Below are 15,823 nucleotides of genomic sequence, written 5' to 3'. Positions count from 1 at the left end.
GCTTTTGTGAGTTTCAGGTCGTGTAAATTCCTCATGTGAGGTTGACGGTGAGCCAAGGGCTCCCCATTTTTAGTGTTAAGGATCCCTCTGGCTGTCTAGCAAAGCCGATGCATCCCTTCTCAAATTTTTGAGTGTTTGAAAAATTAACACACATACGGAAAAGGGCACACACCTGAAATGTACATCAGTGAATTTTCACAAAGTGAACACACCTGGGACAACGGCACTCCGCTCAAGAAACTGAAAGTGACCAGCGCCTCCGGAGTCCCTGGCCCCTTCCAGGCTCCACCTCCTGAGAGAAGCCCCTGTGGGAATAATGTTTTCAAGTGCACACTGTAAGGTTCAGAACCGAGTTTCCGTGCTGGTGGAGGGCTCCGTGTGCGTGCCTTAGGGTGGTGAGATGCTTGTAGAGTATGGGTGGGGGGTTTTGTGGGGAGGTGTCTGAGTGCGTGGGTTCGGGTATGAATTCGCGAGGGTTTGTGGGCGATTGGGGGGGTCCTCGAGATGCATGCGTGGAGTTTGGAGGGACGCTTGAGGGATTTGGGCGTAGGTCGAGGGGTGCGGCGGGAGCGTTCGGCACTCTGCGCGGGGTCTTGGGTATGTGGGGGGAGGTCGCGGGGGCGGGGCCTCGGCGGGGGCGGGGCCTCGGCAGGGTGGAGGGGCGGGGCCGGCGGGCGCGCGCACGCCGCCGGCGCGCCCCCTCCCGGCCGCCATGTTGGCTGGTGTGTGGGTGTCAAACGGAGCTAGACGCGGCGGCGGCGGCGGCAGCGGCGGCGGCTGCGGCGGCTCCGCAGGCTCCGGTCGCTCCCGCCTCACCAGCGCTACCCGCGGCCGCAGCCGCGCACCCAGGCAGGCTCGGAGGAGCGGAGGTGAGCCGGGGCCCACGAGCCTCGGGGGGCGGGAGCGGGGCCCCGGGGCGCGGACCCTCCCCTCCCCAGGGCACGGACTCCCTCACGGCGCCGCTCCCCTCCAGCCAGCCCCCCAGAGCATGCACCCAGGTGCCCCAGCTGGGTCCCCACCTCAGGTGGGACCCCTTTCTTTCCCACCAGGCCCCGCCCCACGGGTTGGAGCATGGCCCCCTCCCCATCTGGATCCCTCTTTCCGCTGCAAGGAGCCCCCCCCCCCCCCCCATTTTCCTATCTGGGAGCTCTTCCTTTTACATCCTCCGGAGTCTGGGGCTCTCCTCTTAATCCCACCCCAGATCCAGGATCCTCCTCGTGCCCTCATCCTCTACCTTTCAGCTTGGAACAACCCCGCCCCACCTCCCCAGAGCACTTTCCTCCCCTCCTCGGGCCAGGCGCCTCTTTCCTCCAGAGCCGAGCGCGATCTCCCTCCCGCCCCCGTGCACAGCCCAGCCCTGTTTCCTTCAGGAATCGGAGGAGGGGTCCTCTCTGTCCTAGGATCCGGTCCCGTCCCCCCTCGCCTTCGGGCTGGAGCGGGGCCCTTTTCCTTCCCCAGGGACCAGGTTCTCCCTCCCCACCCCCGACCCCCCACAGCACAGCGGGGACGGGGGCGGCAGAGTCTGGTTCCAGCTGCCTTTTGTTCCGCGTGGGATGGCAGAGACCCCGCCCGACGGTCCTGTTCGGCTAATCCGGGTGGGTGAATGGGTGCGTGGGGGCCGGACTCTTCAAGGAGACCCTTCCTCTCTCTGCCCGTGGGGCGGCTCCCCCTGAGCTGAGAGCGTTCGGAGAGGCTGGCCTTTCCTAGGGGACTCCGTGCCAACAGGTTTTTGTTTGCGACCTGAAGTTGGCCCAGTGGCTTTGCGGGGCGGGTTGGGGAGGATGGGGGCAGCTTGCTCTCCCCAGAAACCCCAGCAGGGGCCTGTGAAAGTCCATTCCGCCGCCCAGGGGCATGGCCTGGGGTCCCTTCACTGATTTGGCCCGGAGATGCATCTGAAGTCTGCGCTTTAAGAGAGGATGGGGCTTGACCATGTGGGGCTTCAGGTGGGGGAAACTGAGGCCCAGAGATGCAGTGATTTGCCCAAGGTCATGCGGTGATACCGTGTCACTACCAGAACTGGAAGCTTGGTCTCCGGGGTGCTCTCTCCACACATTTGAGAATTTTTTTTTAAGAGAGATCTTCAGGATAACACCCTCTCCCCCTTTTTATTTTTAACATTCACAGAAGATAATGGGCTGGGAAAGATGTGAAGTATGAGTTCTTCCTTTCTACCTCCAAAAAATGCTCTGTGAAAGAAGAGGTTGGAACAGGAGATTAAAATAATTGAAAAAGGTGAATATTAATTACCCCCCTCCCAATTACGTAAGATAATGAGGATTTGGCAGAAAACATGTACATCTTGTAGCTCTAGATACCAGATGATAGGTGCTGGCAAAATCATATACTGAATGCCGCACAGCAGTGATTGAGTTCGTACTGATAATTAAGTTTTCATCTGTATTTAAATGAACATCAGAAGGGACTACAGGTTTGGTTTTTTTTTTTTTTTTCTCTGACTTGTTCTTGTTCCAGTGATTGTATTTGGGATCCGTGATGGTGTCAGAGAAGCCACCAAGATCTGCTCTTTTCTCTATCTGTATTTTTGCTTTTATATTTTTAAAGCTTGCTAGTTTCTTTAGTTTTAATATGGGCTTGGTCGTGTTACCACTGGGCTTTCTTCTGTAAGTGTTGCATGAGATAATACTGGCCAGTAAAGAGTTAGGTAAAGTGCAAATTATTGTTAAGACACGATTCAGGATTGCATCCCACAGGGCCCTGGACCTGGAGCAAGTTTGGATGGTCCTGTGGGATGTACTGATCTCTCCCCCTTTACGCAAGCTTTTTGCCTCCTTGAACCTTGAGTTTGACAGGTGGGTGGTTTGATGGAGAACTCTGTCCCAGCAAGGTGTGTTGTGTCAAACACGGTAGCCGATGTGCAGAGATGTAACTTGCAAGTGATGATGCCTAGATTGGTGTATGCAGCCTTGGAAATGGCCCATCCCTTGTTGAAAAAAAAAAAAAAAAAGCCTTTGTAGAAGTATAATTGATGCCTCCTAACATAACTGTCTTCCCTGGTAAGGTGCGAATTTCCTAAGAGTTGGGATTCTGATAAGAGTCCTCCAAAAGTAGATGGAGGGTTTTTAGGACTTTGATTTGTTTTAATGGCTTGATTTGTTTTAATGGCTTCCAGAACTTAAAAGTGGGCCCCCCCTCCCGAAGATTGCATTAGGATGAGGGTAACTTCCAGTTCTTTGTGGACTAAAGGGCCAAGAAATTTTCATGCATGGAACTGTCCTTTCATACTCTTGGGAAGCGCATTAAAGTTTTTAAGGCTTTTTGGCAGTTGTTCCTCCTGCCCCTAGAACCTTCCTATCATACTGACGGATCATGGATGACTGTGGTGTTTGTCATTTCATGGCATGAGTACCTGGTGACCCTGAGCCTTGCAGAAACGAAAGGGCTTGGGTCACCTGGGTGGCTTAGTGGGTTAAGCCTCTGCCTTTGGCTCAGGTCATGATCTTAGGGTCCTGGGATCGAGCCCCACATTGCATCGGGCTCTCTGCTCAGAGGGGAGCCTGCTTCCTCCTCTCTCTCTGCCTGCCACTCTGTCTATTTGTGATCTCTGTCAAATAAATAAAATCTTAAAAAAAAAAAAAAGAAATGAAAAGGCTTGCATTTGGGGAACTTGAGGTTGGGGGATATGAGGAATTTTCTAGTTCAGACCCTGCCCCCCATCTGTCTGCTGAACTCTTTTCATCTGTTCAGTTTAAACGAACGTCTTCTGTGTAGCCTTTGCCAGCCAGCTCCACCAGTGCTTCTCTCCAAGCCTCAGTGCCCCCCCCCCTACAGTCTTTGGAGCAAGCACATAATCACTTGGTCTCTGTATCTGGGGCTCTTGTGGCACTGTGACATCTTCAAGGCCAGTCTTGCTCTGCTTCTCCAGCCCCACCCCAGTCTCTGACACATGGTAGATGCTCAGTAAAAGTCTGAGATGTGAATGAGTTGTCCTGGGCAGGGGCAGAGGAGCAACCTTTTATTGATCCCCTACTACAGGGTTCACGGTTATCTCTTGCTCTTGCAAAAACCACTACTGTTGGTCTAGCCGTCATATGTCATATGGATCTGTCATGTTACGTGACACATGGGTGTCATCCGCCACAGGCATATTATCCAGCTTCTGCAGTTGAGGAAGCTGAGCGAGGCTCAGAGGCTTAAGCCATGTGCTCAAGGTCACACAGCTAGTAAGTGGTGGGGCCTGGATTCGAACGGGTTTGTTGGATTCGGAGATATTCGTATACTTGCTTTCTCATTTGAGAAGCCGAGTATCACAGAGATGAGAAACCTGTGTCAAGGCCTACTGCAAGTTGATGGTGGACTGAGTCCTGTGGGACGATGCAACTAAGATGGAGGAGGGCGGGAGAGAGCACATTTTGTTTTTGTCAGCTGCACTGTGAAATGACTGTTTGTGTCCATCTGTTGAGTTTTTGAGAATTGACATGCTTTCTGATCAGTTTGTCAGTGGAATTTTCTTTGGTCTGATCAAGCTTATTCGCGGTGTCTAAGAATGGAAACTTACAAAAACAAACAAGAGTGAAGTAAGTGTCGGCCCTTAAGTGAGTGTATTGAGTGTAACCCACCTATGGACCTTTTGACTAGATCTATTTTCCTGTCATGTGGTTAAGTTTTTTATGTCTTGAAATGCAAAGTTGTGTCAGCAGACTTTTTTAACGTAATTTCATTTTGTCTTCACAGCAACATAGAAATAGGATGACAAAAAAGGGCACCTGCACGGCTCAGCCTGTTAAGTGTCCTTTTCTTATCTCAGCTCAGATCTTTAAGTGACCTATTCTTGAGCTCAGCGAGATCTTGATATCAGGATTGTGAGTTCAAACCCCCTATTGGGCTCCACGCTGGCCAGGAAGCCTTCTTTAAAAAAACAACAACAAAAACCAAACAACCATATAAGATGGGATTACCCCACCCATCTTCGAGTGGAGATAGAGACCCAGAGAGATTAAGTAACTTGTGGGGAACTGGCACAGCTGGGAGTCAAACCAAGGTCTGGGTGATTCCCAAACCTGGCTTCCTACCCCACCAGCCCCTCCGTGTTAGGTATGCTTATCTAAATTATGGCATACACTTGTGGTCTTGAAAATCACCACCAAGTCAATGTAGAAGGCTGGGAATGGCGAATGAGAGGACTTTTTCCTAACCTAGGATCTGTGAAAGCCCTGTGGGTTGAATGTCAAGAGTTTAATGAACCACTTGAACTGATAGACGCCAGATTTAGGATTAGATTAAAAAAAAAAAAAGGCCTGCCTCCTTTGAACCAGATCGGCAACATTGTTAAAATGCTCGGTGTACATGCATTGGATTCTTTCTGGTGACTCATTCCCAGCATCCCCAGGTGCTGGAACCTTTGTGCCTGGGCACCGACAAGCCTTCCTGTCGGTGAAGGCTGCACTTCAAGCGCTCTGGAGACAGAACAGGTAACTTCTTCTCTTTCTGTTCAAAGCAGTGCTAGGCAGCGGGTGCACAGAGGGCTGTAAATGAAGGGACCACCCCCCCTTCTTTTCATGGCAACCCCGCTGATAAATGGAACAGGGAAAAGCAGGCTCGTCCTGAGGGATGGCTGACCGTCTAAGGCTGATGCATGATGTGGATTTAAAAGCATCTATAATTAATCACTTCTGAGTGCAGGCTTCAGCCTTCCTCTCACTCCCACCCCTCTTAAGCTAATGTCATCGTCACATCATGGTGGCTCAGTAGCGGAGGGCACCAAATGGTACAGACAATTTGACTACAAAGGCCATGTGAGAAATAGCTTTGGATTCAGACGTGGGTACAAATTGGTCTCCTGGCTGGGTGGCTTTGAGCACTCTAATCACTGAGTTGCGTTTTCCTCCTCTCCCAAGTAGGGCTAATAATAACCATCTTGCAGAAGAGACTGGCGTTTCTCAGACTCCAAGCGTGCATTGGAATCACCCAGAAGTCCTGTTAGACACATTGCCGGGCTCCACCCCTAGAGTGTCTGAGTCAGTAGGTTTGGGGTGAAGTCTGAGAAAGTGCATTTTCAGCCAGTTTCCAGGTGCTGCGCACATTCCTGGCCCCGGACCCAGATCTGGGGACCCTGGCCCAGAGGACTGAATACGAAGGGGGTGCCTGACTGCTGGGACACTCAAACACAGCGGTGCTTTTTTGCCTCTGAAATGTGCCTGAATCGCCCACAAGATGATGGCATGACCCTTGAGAAGGGAGTTTTGTTTGTCAAAGAGATGTTTTCACTTTTGTTCTTCTGTGATCAGAACCGGGACTGTGGGCCCAGGCATCATCACTGTGTGAGTTAGTTGGGGTGTGTTCGTTCATGAAGGGGCTGTAAGACGTCAGCGCCCTTCGGAGGGGCAGTAAATCGAGGATTCTGTTAGAAAAGCCAGTTCATCGTTCCCACACATCAACAAGACGTTCACTGTCAAGGCTTTTTAGAAATGCAGCTGAGAAAGGGCAGGGCACCAGGAGACTCCCACGGGGCCATTAGGGATGGCCACTGGTGTTAATGGAAGTCACTCCTCCTCCCTCCAACGGTTCAGATTGATTTAATATTCTTTGGTGTTTAGAGTTTGGTGGGGGGGATTGTTTTCCTCCAATAGTAATTATCAGCTTGTCCATCAAAACCAAACCTGTGTGTGTGTGAGAAAGAGAGAGAGCCCTGACAGTTTTTGAATGTCTTCTATGTGCCAGGCCCTATGCTACTCCTCTTATGCACAATATTGAATTTCTGTCATCCTGCAGGGTCACTATTTCTCTTTTTGCATATGCAAAAACTAAGGCTCAGAGGGGTTCAGCTGCCTGCCTCAGGCCACGCAGCCAGTTAAGTTACCCCAGCTGGTATTTGCTGCCACCTGTGTCAGAGTCCAAACCACATTATTTCCACTCCCTCACTCTACAGCCCTGCCAGGTGCTCCCACTGCCTCGCTGTACCTGGGAGGTACGCGTTTCACAACAGATGAGCAGACTGTGGCTCAGAGGGGTCAGGCTTGTTCCTGTGCCCCCAGCCAGTCTCATACCTATCCGTCCGGTTTTGGAGCCTCACGAAGCTGTTTCTATGACAACCCCTCACTTCCCTGTCCGGGGCCACAGAAGTAAATTCAAAGACCTCTGTCTGCCTGGTGGCGGACAGCAGGGACCTGGGAGGACCCCAGCTGGGTTGGCTGGGAGGAAATCTGTGTGGGCTGGTAAGGGTTTTTGTGTTTGCAAAACTGTGTTAAAATAATTGCCCAAATTGCTCTGAGGAAAGGGCTCATTTCTTTTTTACTCTGTAATCCTAAAGCTCTGCACATTGGCTCTGTAAACATGACACATGGGGATTAAGGACTAAAAAAAAGTCTCCTGGTTAATGCCGGTTGTTAAAATGTGATCGGGTTCCTGTAGAAGAACTCGATAGTCTTAAAAATTTCTACAATTAAAAATATAAAGTGTCTCCTTCCTCAGCGGGCAATTAACTGGGTGATTTTTCTGGTCTTAACAGTGTATGTGGAGGTTGGGGTGTGATCGCTTTCCCAAGGTTTGAAAATGGCCTGCAGCTCCCAAGCCAAGGAATGGTAAACAGCTATGTGTCAGTACCTGCCCTGTGCTCTCGGGAGGCCCGGGAGGTTTGGACTCAAATTTGTTGTTTTGTAAACGCTCTGAGGCTGAGGTGAATAAATCGTGAGAGCTAGAAGCTGGGCTGTTCAGAGTCTGCAGCCTTCCCCTCCCTCCCCCCAAAAGTCGTAGTGGAGGAATAGTGACAGCCTGAAAAGTCACATTTTTACTTGAAAGCAACCTCTCCATGAGCACCTGTTTGATATCCGTTGCTGTCCTGGGGTACAGTGACTGTACTTTGGGTCCAAAAATTTGGGAAACAGGATAAGGGGAAGAATTTTGATGCCGCTTTATGAGAAGCAGTCCACTTGATGTAGACGTATGGGCATCAAGTCAAGGACAATTTCATGACATTAGAGCAGAATATTTGAGGTCGGCGTCGGCCTGGAAAATATGCAGCATGTGGTCTCTAGTCAAAATGATGGGTGTAAATGAAAGGCCATGTTTCCTGCCACCGATTGAGAAGACAGAGTTAACGTTTGTGAGACAATTGAAGCTGGTGGTTTGCTGAGCCGTGATTTTGATTTTTTGTCAGGGCATCGAGAATGGAGAAGAGTCTGGAAGGGTCAGGGAAGACATCAGGGAGAAGGTGGGATTTGAGGTGAACCTCAGAGGACAGGGGACAGGGTCCAGGTACAGAAGACAGATGGGAAGTCATTTCAGATGGTACAGCAGGGGGCAGAGCTTGGGGTGGGTTGGGGCACCCCACATTCACAGAGGCAGTTCTGCTCTGTGGATGCCTGCTGGGAACAGTGAGGACTAAGGTGGCCTGATGGCCGTAGACTCTGATGAGGCAGCGGCCCTGGGATTCGGTGCTGTTAGCAGTAGGGAGTTCAAGTCTTTGGGGGAGGGACCCTGGGGCAGGGCCTGACTGGGCAGATTGGTGAGACTGGATGGGTTGCAGTTCCAGAGAGAGCACAAGGTGTGTGTCAGCGCGAAGGGAGGTCCTGGAGCCCTGGTCTGTTTGGGGAGAGGCAGGGGCCCTGGAGGCCTTGGTGCTGGCTGGGAAGTGTGGATGAGACAGCCTGCGAGCCCGAAGTTTTCCTCCTTGGCTGCACCTGCAGATCACATGGCCTGGGAAGCTTTTTAAAAATGCCTGTGCTGGGGCCCCACCCCAGACCCGGGAGGGAGAGCCAGGAGTTTTTTTAGAAGTGCCCCAGATGATTTTCATGGTTCTCGTGGGCTGACGAGATGAACTGTGTGCTCAGGGGAGCCTCTGGGAACGTCAGGGATTAGAAGGTGGGAGAACATTGGAGCCAGAAGCCTGTGCAGCGAGGAGATGTGGGGTGCTGGGCCCTGAGCTACTGTGGAGGAACTGAGGACCGGCTGCGGATAAGAGGGAGGGGGCGGCAGAGAAGGTGGAATCGTGCCAGGGACAGATGACTCCCCGGGCTGCTGGAGTTTGCCTTTGAGCTGCTTTGCCAGCGGGAGCTGGTGTATAGCCAAGACTGTAAACCCCAGTGAGGGCAGGAGAAAAGATTGGGCCCCACCTGTTTGCTGATCCTAAAGATAGTTGTGGTTCCGAGTACCCGACTAAGGCAGATTCACTTTATCCGTGGAAGATCAGAAGGGAGGTTTTACCTGGTGCATCTGATGCATGTCACCATATCGTAACTTGGATGTTTCCAGAAAAAAATTAGTTTGTGGTCCAGTCCATCTTTAGTGTTTATTGAGCACATATGTACTATGCACCGTAGGATGGGAATGCATCCATGAAGAGCTGTGTTGACTCGAGTAGCTCGTGTTCTGCAGAGAGCTGCTCCTGATGGAGAGAAACTAATGGCAGCAGGGAGGGAGGAATGGAAAAAGTGGTATCCGACCCCAAGAGTGAATCTGGGTGTCCCAGAAGGCTTCAGAGGAGATGTTAGGTAGGAAGGAAAAGTGGAAGCTCTGGGGCACACCAATGAGAGGCCTCCGGGCCAGAGAACTGTGCTGCCAAGGGCCTGAAGGGCGGCTCTAGCCTGGCTGAGCAGGGCTGGCGGGGAGGGGGAAGGGCTGGATATGCGGCAGAGCGCGCTGAGTCTCGGTGGCTTTCGCACAACCTTTCGGTGGTTGAGTGGGCAGTGCTCTGGGTCCTCCACTTTGCCTCTGATCAGAGCAGCTCTGCGCCGCTCTGAACGTGGGAAACTAAAAAGAGCTCCTTTGAAAAGTGTTCCTCTGCTGTTTAAAAAAAACCCAAAGTGATCTCATTGCTGTGGGTGCCGGGGAGTCACTGAGCCAGAGGGTGCCCTGTGGGTGGCTGGCGGGGGGGCCTGGAGGCTTCCCCAGGATGCTGCACAGCCCTCCCTTCTCCATGCTTGCAGGAGAAGGCAGAGTTGAGAAGGGTTTTCAGCCAGTCCACGATACTGTAGGCCAGTGTCTCAGGTCCTAGGTGAGGTTTGGGCGTGTGTCTGCGTTGCTTATGGCTAGCAGGTCCACTGGGAATGGAGCTCCCGATGCTTATACTCAAGCAGCTTTTATTTTTTGTTTTTTTTGGTGAGGAAGCTTTATGCCCAAATGAGGCTTGAACTCGTGGTCCCGAGAGCAAGAGTTGCATGCTCTATCCACTGAGCCAGCTAGGTGCCCCAGGCAGCTCTGTTTCTCCAGAAATCCCTGGAGAATTTTGTGAGTGGGTTTGAAGGTAAGGGACCTAGTGGTTAACCCTGGGATGCGTGTCAGAGAGCTCCTGGGCCAGGCGCTGTGCAAAGTACCCAGGAGATGCCCAGCCTTCAACTCTTCCTTGGAGTAGACTGGGCGGAAGTGGTCCATGGGCCCCATTCAGCCCACAGATGTGTTTTGTTGGGGCTGTACTGTCCTTTTTTTAAAAATGAAATTTGGTTGTTGTATTAGTTTCCCATGGCTGCTATAACAAATGATCACAAATGCAGTGGGTTAAAATGGTCATCCTGCGAGTTAGACTTCCAACACAGGCCTCAGGGGGGTAAAATCATGGTGTAGCCTGGACTGTGTTCCTTCTCGGAGGCTTTTGGAGAAGATCTGTTTCCTTGCCTTTTCCAGCTTTTACAGGGTGTCCACGTTCCTTGGTTCATGGGCCCTTTTGTCTTCAAAGTCAGCAGTAGCTGGTCCTGTCCTCATACCACATCACTCTGACACTGACCTCTGCCTCCCTCTTCCGCTTTTAAGGATCCTTGCCATTACATTGGGCCCACTGGATAATCCGGGCTCCTGTCCCTGTTTTGAGGTCGGCTGATTAGAAACCTTAATCCCGTCAGCTATCTTAATTCCTCTTTGCCGTGTAACTGGGATTAGGATGTTGACATCTTTGGGAGGCCATTATTCTGTCTACCAGAGTCGCCAACATGAAAATCAGGAGATCTTACATAGCCATCCAAACTTGGAGCTTCATTGACAAATCAGAACACTTGGCAGCCAGGGGCCTGCACTGTTGCCTGGCAACAGTGGGTCAGCGCCAATGTCGGCGCCATCTCTGGATGGGGTTTCGTGTGCCCATTCTCCACAGCCCCCACCCCTCCCATGATGCCTCCTCATTTCCCTTCGTTCCCTGGGCCCTGCTCTGGAGACCAGGGCCTTACACAGAGTTGGTCATGGACGTGTCTTGGGTTCAGGGTGGTAGAGCTCGCCAGCCTCCCTATTCGATGCCTTCCTCCTTGCCCTCCCTGCTTTAGACGTTCGCCTTGCACCCTCCTCTGCCTGGCAGACAGCCACCCCTCCTCTCCATGCCCCCCTCTCTGTGACCCAGGGCTCTACATTCCAGAGCATCCCTGATGCTATTTTCGGTGGTATTGTTTGTACCATAACCCCTTGTCTCCTGTCTTCTCCTTTTCTGGCACCCAACACTGGTACGTTCTGGTGCCTTCCATTTGATGTCTTGCACTGGCATTTGTGAATAGATAGTCTTTATGATGCACCTTTAGAACAGTATCCATCAGAAGTCAGGATCAGACAACATTTAGTCGAGCACCTACTACAGGCCACGCACTTTCCTAGATACTGGAAAGACAACAGGGAGGGAGGGAGGGATACCTGCCTGGTCTCCCGCCCCTCATCTAGTTCTGGAAGATGAAGGAGAAGGAGGAGAAGCAAGTGGATAGGCAATTGAAATTTTAGCCTCCTGTTGTAGCATCCTGAGATGAGATGAGAGCCTGGCAGCATCCTGCTTCCTCGGTGCTGGGAGGCGAGCTCTGTCTGCAGCGGTGGGGGTTCCATAGCTCTGTTAAAGGCATTCCAGTGAAAGATTTCCCTGTTTCCTGACCGTAGCTGATAGCTGAATTCGGGGCAGGTATCTTGGAAGTCTAGATAATGTATCGATTTGCAGGTTGAAGGACTAGGTCAGATGAGTCCATGTGTTGCTGCCTGGCAGTGTGAACTGGGGCTCTGGTTCTTTACCGGGGAGCCCTGTATGTGGCCTCTTGTGGATGGGCCTGCCCCGGTGACCCTAAACTGTAGGGCACAGGGGGAGGGCCCCAGGTAGAGCCACCAGAACTTGACAGCCTTGGAGCATCTAGTTCTTTTTACCTCTGCAGAGCATTATCCAGAATATGAAAGATTCGGGAATTGCTTGAAAACAAAGCACAACTTACCATTATGGAGAATTTGAATCATATAAGTATAGAGTATTTGAGTGTGCTCATCTAGGATCCTGCCCCCTCCCCCCTCTTCGATTATTTTCAAAGCAAATCCCAGACTTACATCATGGATAAGTGCCTTGATACACATCACAAGCAGATACAGGCTCTTTGGAAACTTGTTTTTAAGAGAAGACTGATCACCTGCCATCCTAATTTTGATTTTTGAATGCTCTGGGATTGAAGCTGACTTTCTGCACATGTGGAATAATGATGCACTTTTTAAAAAAGATTTTATTTATTTATTTGGCAGAGAGAGACACAGCAAGAGAGGGAACACAAGCAGGGGGAGTGTCAGAGGGAGAAGCAGGTTTCCCGCTGAGCAGGGTGCCTGATGGAGGGGCTCAATCCTAGGACCCTGGGATCATGACATGAGCCAAAGGCAGCCACTTAACAACTGAGCCACCCAGGCGCCCCAGTGATGCATCTTTATACAAAATCTTAATGTGGGTTGAGTTTTTTTAGCACTTCTATTAGAGCAAAACAATGATTTTTATTTTTATTTATTTATTTTTAAAGATTTTATTTATTTATTTGACATAGAGAGAGATCACAAGTAGGCAGAGAGTCAGGCAGAGAGAGAGAGAGAAGCAGGCTTCCCGCTGAGCAAAGAGCCTGATGCGGGGCTCGATCCCAGGACCCTGAGATCATGACCTGAGCCGAAGGCAGCGGCTTAATCCACTGAGCCACCCAGGTGCCCCAAAACAATGATTTTTAAAAAAAGATTTTATTTATCTATGTGAGAGAGCAAGGGAGTGGGCACGCGCAGCACAGGGATGGGGCAGAGGAAGAGGGAGAGAGAGAATCCTAAGTAGACTCCGTGCTGAGCATGGAGCCCAACGTGGGGCTTGATCCCACAACCCTGAGAACATGACCTGAGCCGAAATCAAGGGTTGGATGCTTAACCGACTGAGCCACCCAAGCGCCCCAGAACAATGAGAATTTTCCCATTTTAATTTTTTTATTGTAAAATACATGTGACACAAAATTTACCCTGGTAGCCATTTCAAAGCATTAAGAATTCAGGGGTATTAAGTATATTTACGCTGTTGGGCAGTCATTACCACAGCGTCGTTCACAGACTTTTTTCATCACCCCGGAAGGAAACCTGTACCCATGAAGCAGTTGCTCCTGATCCTCCCATCACCCAGCCCCTGAAAAGGACTGATCTGCTTTCTGTCCCTAGGATTTGCCTGTGCTGGGCATTTCACATGCATGGCATCCTCCATACGTGACCGTCTGTGTCTGGCTTCTGTCACTTAGCCGTGTTTTCCAGGTTCAGCCCTGGGGTCACGTGTGTCATTCCTTTTTATAACTGAATAGTATTCCATTGTGTAGTTCGACCGCAGAGCATCTGCCCGTCTGCTGGTGGACACTGGGATTGTTTCTGCCTTTGGTGATTGTGAGTAGTCACTGCTCTAACTTGTCAGTGCTCACTTTGAAACGTGGTGATGCAGTGCACGGACCAAGAAGAAAACATCACGAGTAAGGGGTAGGAGGGCGGTCACTTCTTGAATCCTTCGATTTTAACACATTTATAGAGAACTTCTTCCCGAGGTATATCATACATAACAGCAAAGTATACGATGTGTAAGGGACTCGGAGGCCTCCGTTATTTTTTGGTTTTGGTGGCCGTGAGGCCTGCCCACCGGCCTGCCAGTCTTGGGAGCTCTGAGAGCTGAGAGATCCCAGCAGTGGGTCTGAGGGTGAGCAGTGGCCTTTCTCTGCATTGGCACTGAGAGAAATGCTTGCTCTTTCCGCTCCTGCGTTATGGGGACAGTCTCAGTGTTCTTGGTGTTTTCATGAGTCACTTCCTTTATTTCTCTACTTCAGTAAACAGCGTCTGTGCTCTTCTGTTGTCATGACAAGGTGCTGGAGTTCAGGGGAGCAGGCTAGGTACGTCGTGGTCAGGAAGACAGAGTGAACTTAGTGGCATATTGTATGTGTGGACCTTGATTTCGGGTAGGCTTTTTTTTCTAGCACGGATTTCAAGGGCAGCCCAGTATCCTGCCCATTGTGGACTGGTGGGCACCCTTCCGAAGGCTGCCCTGTGGGGTGAGAAGTGGCATACGCTCTCATTGCCTCACGGTGTGTGTCCTCCTTCGGAGGGTCTCAGGGAGGCGTTCATCTCAGGTCCTAGGGCAAGGAAGAACTTCTGTGAATCTGCTTTATTTCTCGCTTGTGGACAGAGAATCCTCTTTGCTTTGGCCATCAGGAAGCTCAGCTGAAAGTCAGTCCGTGCTAGCTCCGGTGTGGCCTGTACTTTGGGTTCTAACCCAGCACCCACCTCCTTTCCTCATTACCTGGATTTCTTTGTTGAGGTGCTTTTCATTGTCCTCTGGGTATCTCTAAGCCAGTGGTTTTCTGCTTGGCTCCTGTGCTTTGTTGGAATCGCCTGGGGAGCTGCCTTTTTTTTTTTTTTTTTTTTTTTTTAAATGCCAGTGTTCGTGCCCCACTACCTTCTGTTTTAATTGTTCTGGGAGGGGGCCTGAGCCCAAGTATGTTTCCAAAGCTCCCCAGAGATTCACATGTGTGGGTTGGGAACCCGCTACTTGAGGCCATTTCATATTTGTTTAGCAAACAAGGCGGGGGTAAATAGACAAGGAAGGAATCTGGGAGGACAGCCTTCCCCAGAGTAGGGTGGTTTAAGCTCAGAGACGCTGGGTAAAGAGGATTATGTGGTGTCCAGTGGTTTTCCTGCCAGTGGAACCAGTGGGAAAGCTCCGAGGGACTTCTCTCTGGGGCCAGAACCGCAGAGGCCCTCACTCCTGGACCAGGGTTGGGGAGGAGCCATGGGGATTTGACTCTGAAGATCTCAGGCCTGCCTAGGGGGAGTACGGCTTTGTAACCAGGTCTTTTGGGCCATTCAGGACCCACATCCCATGCTTGGGACCTAGTTTGTGCTTAATTTTGATTTGTGTTTCAGTCTGCTCTACCAAAATAGATTGTCTATAATACGATATTTCCAGGCTGATTTTCTTTTTTATCCTGAGTCTCGGAGAATGTTTAGGGTGCCTGTTTTAATGGTCATCGAAGAAAATTTGAAAGTAGGAAGGATCGGACTCGAACTTGACCTGTGGCCTTGTCACTGCAGTTGCTATTAGTAGCTAGGTTTGTTTTCTCTAAATCGTTGGTTTGTTTAGTACCCAAGGGGTCTTGACAGCCTGTGCGACCATCACCAGGATGGTACAGAGCTTTCCCTTGAACGACCATGGTGGGAAGAGGTGGTTTGTCCCCTCCTCCGTTGCTGGGGGCGGCGGAGTCTGCAGCTCCCAGAGGTGCCAGGAGGCCGAGAGGGAACTCTGCTTGCTGGCTGGAGAGGTTGATTAACCAGGTGGCTGTGGGTGAGGGCGGGCGGGGCTCTTGGTGCTGGTGCTCAGATGGGGAAGCATGGAGGGGAGCGGTCAGTGGGGAGGATGACTTCAGAGCTAGATAGGGGAACCAAGGACCTGTAGCACTGCGTGCATTTCAGACTTCTAGAGAGGCACACCGGCCTCTCTGGGCCTCAGTTTCCCCATCTCGGATGTACATTAGAGAGTAGACTAAGCCATACCTAATCTGACGCCCAAATGTTGTCTTCTGTTCTTAGGTAACAGCAGCGGCCAAGCCAGCAGCACTTTTGTTCGCTGAATGTGGCTTTTCCCTTTGGTGATGCTGAG

General features: G+C 51.0%; 1 protein-coding gene across 4 annotated transcripts in view; it reads left to right on the top strand.

Moving 5' to 3' along the window:
• The first annotated feature begins 755 nt into the window (after positions 1–755).
• Positions 756–15,823, top strand: part of EPN2 (epsin 2) — an 81,842-nt gene continuing 66,774 nt past the window's right edge. For all 4 annotated transcript variants that reach the window (XM_032841222.1, XM_032841221.1, XM_032841220.1 and 1 more), the window contains exon 1: positions 756–869. The gene's annotated coding sequence lies outside the window, so the exon portion shown is untranslated. The remainder of the gene's footprint in view (positions 870–15,823) is intronic.

Source organism: Lontra canadensis, unplaced genomic scaffold (genome assembly GCF_010015895.1).
Source record: "Lontra canadensis isolate GAN:19392208 unplaced genomic scaffold, GSC_riverotter_1.0 scaffold122, whole genome shotgun sequence".
Classification (NCBI taxonomy): Eukaryota; Metazoa; Chordata; class Mammalia; order Carnivora; family Mustelidae; genus Lontra; species Lontra canadensis.
This window is presented reverse-complemented; position numbering and strand designations above follow the sequence as displayed.